Genomic DNA, 11,105 nt, shown 5'->3' with positions numbered 1-11,105 from the left:
CAATTCCCACCATCCCTTTTCAGTCTTGATAGCCCCTTCTGCTTTGGCTCGTTGGTTTTGGGCTTCAGTGTATTTTGGAGAGTCCAGCGTTAGCTCAGGCAGCTCCACCAATACGAGAGCTTTAACAGGGGCTCACTTGTCACCCCCACGCCCTCGGCTGCTTGGTTAGTGGTCTTATCTGCCAGTCTGTTTCCCCGAGCCTGGGTTTCCCCGGGTATCCTCTTTCTGATGTTCTCGGCAGTGTATGACTGCAACACTTTCTGGTTCTCAGATAGCATCTAATAGGCTCAGAATTTCTTCCTTATTTTTGGTATGTTTTCCACTAGCTGTCAAAAGGCCTCTCTCCTTATACAGAGCCCCATGTACACGTGTGGCAAAAGCATACCTGGAGTCGGGGAAGATGTTTACTTTCTTGCCTTTTGACAGCTGGAGTGCGCGAATCAAGGCCCATAACTCAGCTCGTTGAGCAGACCAGTGTTGTGGCAAGGAGCCAGCTTCAATGATAGTCTTTTCTGTGACTACAGCGTAACCCAACAGCCGTTGTCCTTGTTTTATCAGGCTAGTGCCATCAGTATATAGGACCCAATCAGGGTCCAGAATCGGTTGGTCTTGGAGGTCCGGTCTGCTAGCGTAGACCTCTTCCAAGACTTCCCTGCAGTCATGAGAAGATCCACCCTCTCCCACCGGAAGGAGTGTGGCTGGGATTAAAGTCTGGCAAGGCTCAATACGGAGGTTAGGGTTTTCACATAACAGCCCTTGAAACTGAATAATCCGGGAGTTTGATGGCCATTTGTGGGGGATCTCCTCATAAGAGTGTGTTGACCTCATGTGGGACTCTTACGATCAGATCTTGGCCTAAAGTCAATTTAGTAGCTTCTCGTTCTAGTAGGGCAACTGCGGCAATTGCTTGCAGGCATCCGGGCCACCCGGTGGCAACATTGTCAAGACGCCTTGAGAGAGAAGCTACAGGCCTGTCCCACGTCCCCACCATCTGAGTTAACACTCCCATTGCTGTTTTGTCTTTTTCAGTTACATATAGAGTAAATGGCTTAGCAAGGTCTGGCAGCCCTAAAGTGGGGGCTGATATAATTGCCAACCTTAGTTCATCAAAGGCTTTTTGTTGTTTTTCAGTCCAATTTAGCAGATTCTCCTCAGGCCCTGTCAGGAGTTCATATAAAGGCTGGGCCATTGGGGAATATCCTGGAATCCAGATTCTGCAAAACCCAGCAGTTCCCAAAAACTCCTGGACCTGCCAACAAGTCGTAGGTGTTCGGATTCTCAGGATCACCTCTTTTCTGAACTGGTCTAATAACCTTGTGCCCTTCTTTAAAACAAACCCCAGATACCTTACCTCCTCCTTGAAGATCTGTGCCTTCTTCTTTGACACCCGGTAAGCTGCTTCCATCAGCAGTTGGAGCAGTGCTTTCATCCCTTCCCAGAATTTTTCCTTGGTCTTGGCAGCCAGTAGCAGGTCATCACATATTGTAGGAGCCAACAACCATACTCTTCTGAATGGAATGAGTCCAAGTCAGAAGCCAAGGCTTCCCCAAAGATGGCTGGGGAATTCTTAAACCCTTGTGGGAGACGAGTCCAGGTTGTTGTTTGGTTCCCCCGACTGGATCTTCCCATTCCAAGGCAAAGATGGGCTGTGATGCTGGAGGGAGGCGTATACAGAAAAAGGCATCCTTGAGATCAAGGCAAGTATAAACTTTAGTCCTCGGTGGGAGGAGGCTAAGTACGGTATAGGGGTTTGGAACAGTGGGATGTAAAGCCACAGTAGCCTGGTTGACTAGCCTGAGATCTTGCACAGGCCTATAGTCCTGTCCTCCTCTTTTGACTGGCACGATTGGCATATTCCAAGCCGATTGGCACTCTGCTAGAATGCCCACCAGCTTGTTCCAATCTATTGATGTGGGGTATTATGCTGGCCGGGGCCTCTATCAGTAGGGGGTACTGGCACTTTCTAACTGGAATGGTGCCTGGCTTGAGTTCTATTATCACTGGGGCTTAATGTTTAGCCAGCCTGTGGGGAGACGGGGTTGTCTTCCGCCCAGACCTCAGGGAATAATTGAGTTAGCTCTCTCTCATGCTCTTCCAGCCCACCTGGTTTTTCCTTCGGAGGCTCATGCAACCTCCACTCATCTTGGGGTGCGTATTGAGAGAGAGAGAGCAATGTCATAGTGCCCACCTGGAAGGTGGGCCTCTCCTCAGGGGAGAAAGTCACTTGTGCTCCTAGTTTGGAGAGCAAGTCTCTTCCCAACAGGGGTACTGGGCACTCAGGAATGTAGAGGAATTCATGAATCACTTGGTGTCCCCCTATCTGGCATTTTCCGGGCTGGCAGAACGATTTAATCATCTCTTCTCCTGATACCTCAGTTACAGCAGTAGTCTTTTTGGGTAATGGTGCCACAGGTTTTGTTACTACTGACAGTTCTGCTCCTGTATCCACCATAAAGTCAATGTTTTGGTCCCCCACTTTTAAGGTTACCACAGGCTCTAGGGGACCTGGTATCTCTGAGCCCCGGCAGCCCTATTTAATTTTCAAGTCGGCAAGTCCCACAACTGCAGGAGCTTTCTCTTCCCTCCTTGCCTTAGGGCATTCATTCTTCCAATGGCCAAAACCTCGGTACCGGGCACACTGGTTTGGGCTGTAATGGGGCCTGGTGCCTCCATTGGGACAGGTTGAAGGTCTGTCTTGTCCCTGGGGCAGGAGGAGGTTTTTCCGGAGGGCCCGAGATAGACTTTCCCAGAGCAGCAGCTAGCATTGCAAATCTCTGGTCTGTTCTCTTTTGTTCCTCTTTATATCTCTTTTCATATTTCTTTTCTATTTGTGTCCCTGTTCCGGAACACATTGTCTGCTATTTCAGTTAACTGGGAGCTGGACATGGACAGCACCCCTTCTGTCTTTTGAAGCTTTTGCTTAATATCAGGGTATGCCTGTGAGATGAATGCCGAGTTTACAACAATCTGAGAGCCCGCATCTTCCAGGTTATAGGTGTATAAAGTCTATAGGCTTCACAGAGTCTTTTATAAAATTCAGGTGATGCATTCCCCTTCTGAATTACCCCAGCAGGTTTTGACACGTCCATTGGCTTATGGGCTCCCCTCTTCAGCCCTTGTATAATGGCTGTCCGATATCTGTCTAATTGAATCCGCCCTTCTTCTGTGTTACGGTCCTATTTAGGTTTTATCAGCGGGGAAGGCTTGCTCTATCCACCCTTCTGGCTTTGCAACACCTTCTGGAACCATCTTTCATAACCATTTTTTTGCTTCCGTATTAATTCTGTATCTCTCCTCAGTACTGAAGAGAGATGTCAATAATTGCATGACATCATCCCATTGTTGGTCGATGGGTGTGAAAGATGGTTTCCATCAATCTAGTCATACCTTGTTGGAGAAGGCAATGGCACCCCACTCCATTACTCTTGCCTGGAAAATCCCATGGACAGAGGAACCTGGTAGGCTGAAGTCCATGGGGTCGTTGAGAGTCGGACACGACTGAGCGGCTTCACTTTCCACTTTCCACTTTCATGCATTGGAGAAGGAAATGGCAACCCACTCCAGTGTTCTTGCCTGGAGAATCCCAGGGATGGGGGAGCCTGGTGGGCTGCCGTCTATGGGGTCGCACAGGGTTGGACACAACTGAAGCAACGCAGCAGCAGCAGCAGCCATACCTTGTGGCTCTTCTGAGTAACGGGGTATGCTTTTGCCAATTTAGTATGTCAGTTGATGAGAGAGGCTGGTAGTAATAAGATACAGGAGCTTGATGGTAATTACCATCCTCCCCTTGCAAGGGGGGTTGTTGGACTTCTCTAAGAGGCATCTGTAGTGGTGCCTTTCCCTCCGGCTCTCTGGCAGAGCACAGTCTCTGCTTAATTCCAAAGTCTCCCTCCCCTTGTTTGGAAGTACTTACAGGGAGCGGAGGATAGAGCTTGGGGCGTATGATGTCAGCAGTGGTTGAATCCGATGGGTTGTAGCCTGTTGCTCCTTCAACACCTTGCCAGAATGGCAGCTCTACAACCTGTGGGGCTGTCAGGAAGACTGGTGAAGGGTGGAGGCTCTGGGATGCTTACCAGCCTCTGGTCAGTTCCCTGTGGGGAGGCTCTCGGCACCATGGGAACATTGGTTGGTGGGATCATCATCCAGTATGGTGGCGGGCAAAGTTCTTCCCTCTCTGGATCCTGTAAGATCTCCTTTTCATCTTTGGTTATTTTTTGAGCCATTAATATCTTCCCCTCTCCATTTTGGATATAAAATCGGGCCCATGTGGGGGGTCCTGGGCTATCCCTAGCCAAGAGTCTATGTATGGGAACTGATCAGGGTGTCCAGGTTTTCCCATAACTATGGCATAGACTGTCTTTATTAAATTTAAGTCCATGGTATCATCTGGTGGCCAACTGACTCCCACTGCGGGCCACTCGACCTCACAGAGTGCAGAGCCAGCTGGGCGTCATCTTTGTCCCATCATTTCAGTTCAGTCACTCAGTCATGTCCGACTCTTAGCCACCCCATGAATCGCAGCACACCAGGCCTCCCTGTCCATCACCAACTCCCGGAGTTCACCCAGACTCACGTCCATCGAGTGAGTGATGCCATCCAGCCATCTCATCCTCTGTCATCCCCTTCTCCTCCTGCCCCCAATCCCTCCTAGCATCAGAGTCTTTTCAAATGAGTCAACTCTACACATGAGTGGCCAAAGTACTGGAGTTTCAGCTTCAGCATCATTCCCTCCAAAGAAATCCCAGGGCTGATCTCCTTCAGAATGGACTGGTTGGATCTCCTTGCAGTCCAAGGGACTCTCAAGAGTCTTCTCCAACACCACAGTTCAAAAGCATCAATTCTTCAGCGCTCAGCCTTCTTCACATAGTCTCCGTCAAATCCCTTTATGAAGTTTTTAATCATATTTTCTAGTACAGTTGCCTTAGATCTGTTTCCTCTCATTTTTCCTCTCGTTGATGTTTCCTTTTCTTTTTTTTTGGCTCGAGAAGCACTCGGTATCCCAGGTATTTTTGGTATTCCACTCGATGAAACACTTAAACTGCCAGTCTGCCTCTCATCTAATAGGGTCAAGGAGGGCTTTACCTGCTAAGTCCCAGAGGATGGGGGGGAGTCAGGCATTGTTTCTCTTGCAGCCTTATTCGTTTAAACCAGACCACCACAGCATCCACAACCTCTTCTCCCCTTTGCTTTAGATGCCCTTCTTGTCCCGGTGGGCTTAATTGGGTGAGGATGAAAACACAGATCGATTAGATACCCCACATCCCAGGCTTCTCCTGGAAAGGCCAATTCATACTCACTGATATACTTTTTTCTTTCTACCTAACTAGTTTGAGGGGATTGGGGTTTTGCAGCAGATAGGGCACCTCCTGGGGGAGGGTAGAACACAAGCACACAAGGACCAAGTTTCTTCTCCTTAAAATCCCCTGGCAATTGCTTGGTAATAATTTCCCCAAGACAGCGTGGACACCACCTCCTAAATGACCTTCACAAATTTCCTTCCTAAGCCCTAACACACTCGTTGACCTGTGTACCAAGCAATCGCTGCCACCTGCCTATTCCAGGCTCCTGTGGGTCTGTGTCCCTTCTAGTCCCTCCCAGGGGGGTGATCAGGCCCCCTCTTCCACCCTGCCAGGTGGGTTCCTCCTCACCTGAGCACTCAGTTCCCCTGCTGCTGTCTGGGAGTTGAGAAGCAGAATCCTTCCAGAAGGGCGAGGCACCCTCCCACCTCTAGAAGATTCAAGCCTCAAGGCCTCAGAGTAGTCCCAAATGGGACTTGTCTCAGTGAGGAGTTTCCTAGCCAATGCACCAAATGTTGTAGCCGTGCATTCCAGGAATCAAACTCACTCAAAAGGACATGCAGATAGTGGAGTGCAATTTATTACACTGGTGGGCCCAAGGCAGAGTCTCCTCTTAGCCAAGGACCCTGACCAGTTTTTGTGAAAACCTTATATACCCTAAGTGTACGTGCTCAAACCCACCTCCCCAAATTCTCTAACTAGTCTGAACAAAAGAAAAGAAAGATACAATCAAAGTTAACCCATGATTCGTATGCCTTAAGCCCAGGTAGTTAACAGTGGATAATTATCAATATGCCTGTGGTCATACTCCAATAAGCATAATATATGATTCTTTTTGGTTAGGGTATTTTTTTTTACAGATAATTAGGGTATTTTTCTAGGCAACGGAGTGTCTAGGTATGAGCCCTGGGGCTCTTCCATCTGGTCCGATTTTCTAGTTTGTATGTTGTTTCCATAGATACAGGGCATATAGCTCAAAGTCCACAGTCCCATCCAAGATGGAGTCCTGCTTTCAAGATGGAGCCTGTTCTGTTTCCTCCTTCAGGACCAGATGCCATGATCTTCATTTTTTAAATGTCGAGTTTTAAAAGCCTGCTTTTTCACTCTCCTCTTTCACCTTCATCAAGATGCTCTTTAGTTCTTTGCTTTCTGCCATAAGGGTGGTGTCAGCTGTATATCTGAAGTTATTGACATTTCTCCCAGCAGTCTTGATTCCAGCTTGTGCTTCATCCAGTCCAGCATTTCAAATGTCACCCTGCTTATTTAACTTATACGCAGAGTATAATATACAGCCTTGACATACTCCTTTCCCAAGTTTGAACCAGGAGACAGTGGGTTGATTTATTCAAAGCACTGAAGGAAAAACACGTCAACAAAGAATCCTGTAGATGGCAAAACAGAGAGTTGTTTAGCACTAGGCCTGCCTTGCATAAAGAATACTGGACAGTAACTCAAAAACAAATGTCTATATGGGGAAAAATAGGAAGTCACCACACAAGCCAAAGTCTTAGAAAAGACCTGAGAAGATCTTCAGCTTACATCTCAGGTTGGTCCTCAGCACAGAGGAACAATTAGAACAAAACCAGTATCAGTAAACAACAAACCCTGGGGAAGAGTGGGACCCTTATTTCCAGAGTTACCACATTACTGCACTCAAATGTCCATTTTTCAACAAAAATCAGAAGGCAGAGGAGCAACATCATCAAAATGGTGGAATAGGTTACTATCTTCCCTGAAAGAAAACTGATTTGGACAAACGCCCACAGACTAGACAGCCTTTGTAGGAGGCCCAGAGTCCAGCAGAGTGTTCCAGCACACTGTGTGGGAGGCCCGGAGTCCAGCGGTGGGTGCCAGCACGCTGCTGGACAGAAAATCAGATGCTGGATCCATTGAGGAGGGTACGAGAAATGGTCCGATTTTTCCCGTTTCCCCCACAATCCCTAAGGTGACAACTCAGGACTAAGGGTAATGGAGAAGGGTTAATTTTAAATTTACACTGGATCTGCTTCTGTGACTTTAACCCTTTTTTGCTATACACAATGGCCTGCCTCAGGGAGATAACCTGAGCTGCCCACCTGTGAAGGACTGTAAGGAAGTGAAACTAACACATTCCCCTGCCTACGGGTTGCCATTTGCAAAAACTGAATAGTCTTTGTTTCCTCACCTCCCCCTCATCTCTGATTCATAAAAGATCCTGGCACCCAGGTCCAGACAAGATGGCTATTTTGAGGCACAAGCCTGCCATCTTCCCAGTCAGCTGGCTCCCAGATTAAAATCTCTTCCTTGCCCCTTGGAGAGCACCCACCTGATGCCCCCTGCCTCCCTGTGCACATGCTGAGAGCTGTGAGAACGCACTCGGGGAGTAAGGGAGCCTGAGCAGAAAGCCACCTGAGTCAGCAGGCCCGGGAGAAACCACCGGATGAACCATTCGGCATCCCTTTCTGTCAGCACTCAGCCAGGTTTGGCAGGATCCAGAGAGGGTATGTGTGCGTCAGCATTCTGCCACAAGAGGTGTGGAGCAGTTGTCCCCACAATAAAGATGTGAGAATTCCTAGCACAGCCCACAGAGGGTGTTTCTCTCCTGAAGTCAGCCAGTAAGGACTAGAAGTGGTTACTCTTCTTCAGATGTGAAAACAGCAACACAGGACTTCAAGGAATATGAAAATTGGAGGTCCAGTTATAAAATATATAAGGCACTGGGATGTAATGTACAGCATAGGGAGTACAGCCAGTAAAACTGCAGTAACTTTGTATGATGACAGAAGGCTCCTGGACTTAATAGTGATCAACTCACAATACATGAAAATGTTGGATCACTATGCTGTACACCCCAAATATAATACTGTATGTTAACTATACTTCAGTTAAAATCTTTTTAAAAAAGAAACTTTAAGGAAACATGACCATCAGTGGAACACAATAACTGTGTCTAATGAAATGAAATGGAATCTGCAATTTACCCAATAAATAATTTAAAACAGCTGTTTTAAGGAAGCTCAACAAACTACAAAAAAAAACATAGAAGAACAATTCACCAAAATCAGGAAAATGATACATGAACAAATGAGAAGTTCTGTAGGGAGAAAGAAAACATTGTGAAAAAAAATGTACAAATTCTTAGGCTGAAGAATACAGTGGATGAAATTACAAATGCAATAGACAACATCAACAGCAGAATGGGTCAAGGGGAAGAAAACTTGTGAAGTAGTAGATAGGAGCTTGAAATCATTCATTCAAAGAAGAAGAAAGATGAAAGAGTGAAAATTCTGTGAATTATTCTATAATCTCCTTAGACTAAGAACATTAGATTAAAAATTAGATTAGATTTTAGATTAAAAATCCCTTAGATTAAAAAACATTTTAAGAAGTATTAGGGTCTCAGAAGAAGAGAGACAAGAGTCATAAAGCATATTTAAAGAAATAATGGATGAAAACATCTCAAATCTGGTGAGAAATTTTGATATCCAAGTTTATAAAGCTAAAAGTTACCCAAAATTTTCAATACAAAACAATCTTGTCCAGTTTTTTGATAATACTGTCTAAAATAAAAGATAAAGGTAGAATTTTAAATCAACAAGACAGAAAAAAAGTCTATCTCATATGAGGGTACTCCTAGAAGCTGAGTTCTCAGTAGGAAGCTTTCAGGTGAAGAGAATGGGTAGATATAATATTAATAAACACTCTTGAAAATGCCAACAAAGAATACTTTACCTGGTAAATTTTTCTCTCAGAAATGAGGTAAGGTAAAGACTTTTCCAAACAAACAAAAGCAGAGGGAGTTCATTAGCACTAACACTGAAATGAGTTCAAGTTGCCATGAAAGGGCATTATACTCCTATGAAAACAAAGGATGCAGGTAGACAAAGAAGATAAGGATAAGCATGTAGCCAAATTCAGCATATTCTAATACTGAATATGGTTGTGTGTTAATCATTTAACTCTTAATATAAACGTTAAAGGACAAAGGTAGTAAAAGTAACTATAGCTATAAAATTTGTTAATACACGATATAAAAAGGTAAACTGTGACAAAAAAACATAAAAAGTGAGGGGAGGTAGAGGTTAAAAATCAAGTTATCATCAGCATGTAATAGACTGTTATATCTGTAAAATGATTTACGTAAGCCTGGTGGCTCAGTCCCCAGATTTGGTGGCTCAGTGGTAAAGAACCCGCCTGTCAATGCAGGAGATACATGTTCAATCTCTGATCTGGGAGGATGCCCTGGAGAACGGAATGGCACTTCTCAGTAAAAACCCACTCAAGTATTCCTACCTAGGAAATCCTATGGACAGAGAAGGCTTGCAGGCTACAGCCCATGAGTTGCAAAGAAGTCAGATGACCTGGGGATACACTGGGCTACATCTAATGGAAGCTGCCGCCACCACCACTACGATGGTGTACCTGGAGGAGACTCAGGATGCCAAACACAGTATACTGGCCCCAGATGGCTGAGGTGCATAGTAAAGGAATGTTTTCAGAGAGCATCATCCCATACACAGAAAAGTGCTAAATTCCTTACCTTCAGACATCTGGTTTTCTTTTATTAACAGCAATCCTTTCATGTTCCAACTAACTAAGTGGTCTTTATTGCAGAAACTTCTATCTATCCTGGCTCCCTCCTTGCCTCTTTGGAGCAGTCTCTCAGTTATCTGCAGTCCTCAGTTTTGCCCACCAGATAAAACATAACTCTCAACTTTCAAGTTGTGCATTTTTTTTTCAGTTGACACTAAAAAGACCCAATTACTGACAGTGGAAAAATTAAATAGGGTTAGCTATGGAAGTAATTCTGAGCAATTTATTCACCATGATCAGATAGTCTCCACTGGATTAAACCTCCATATCATTCCACCCTATCCTTCAATGTCTGCTGAGAAAACACAAAGAGAACTTGAGAAAACACACTAGTTTATAGCTCATCCATTCAACAGGTGACATTAGAAAGACAATCTGTGGAATGTTAGATTAATTAGTTAAGCTAAGTTTTATCTATTAATAGAAAATACATTAGTATTCTTACCAAATATATAATAGTGTACAATTACCAAACACCAAAGAATATTGCTGAAGTTGAACGGTTCTATAAAGACCTACAAGACCTTTTAGAACTAACACCCAAAAAAGATGTCCTTCTCATTATAGGGGACTGGAATGCAAAAGTAGGAAGTCAAGAAACACCTGGAGTAACAGGCAAATTTGGCCTTGGCATACGGAATGAAGCAGGGCAGAGACTAAGAGTTTTGCCAAGAAAATGCACTGGTCATAACAAACACCCTCTTCCAACCACATAAGAGAAGACTCTACACATGGACATCACCAGATGGTCAACACCGAAATCAGATTGATTATATTCTTTGCAGCCAAAGATGGAGAAGCTCTATACAGTCAGCAAAAACAAGACCAGGAGCTGACTGTGGCTCAGACCGTGAACTCCTTATTGCCAAATTCAGACTTAAATTGAAGAAAGTAGGGAAAACCACTAGACCATTCAGGTATGACCTAAATCAAATCCCTTATGATTATACAGTGGAAGTGAGAAATAGATTTAAGGGCCTAGATCTGATACACAGAGTGCCTGATGAACTATGGAATGAGGTTCATGACATTGTACAGGAGACAGGGATGAAGACCATCCCCATGGGAAATAAATGCAAAAAAGCAAAATGGCTGTCTGGGGAGGCCTTACAAATAGTTGTGAAAAGAAGAGAAGCAAAAAGCAAAGGAGAAAAGGAAAGATATAAACATCTGAATGCAGAGTTCCAAAGAAGAGCAAGAAAATATAAGAAAGCCTTCTTCAGCGATCAATGCAAA

At 44.9% G+C, this 11,105-nt stretch overlaps 1 long non-coding RNA gene across 1 annotated transcript in view; it reads right to left on the bottom strand.

Moving 5' to 3' along the window:
- Positions 1 to 6,567: 6,567 nt before the first annotated feature.
- The window catches only part of LOC104990936, a 44,383-nt gene continuing 39,845 nt past the window's right edge, over positions 6,568 to 11,105 (bottom strand). The window contains exon 3 of the long non-coding RNA XR_825555.1: positions 6,568 to 6,679. This is a non-coding gene — a long non-coding RNA (uncharacterized LOC104990936). The remainder of the gene's footprint in view (positions 6,680 to 11,105) is intronic.

This window comes from Bison bison, unplaced genomic scaffold (genome assembly GCF_000754665.1).
Source record: "Bison bison bison isolate TAMUID 2011002044 unplaced genomic scaffold, Bison_UMD1.0 scf7180017864181, whole genome shotgun sequence".
Classification (NCBI taxonomy): domain Eukaryota; kingdom Metazoa; phylum Chordata; class Mammalia; order Artiodactyla; family Bovidae; genus Bison; species Bison bison.
This window is presented reverse-complemented; position numbering and strand designations above follow the sequence as displayed.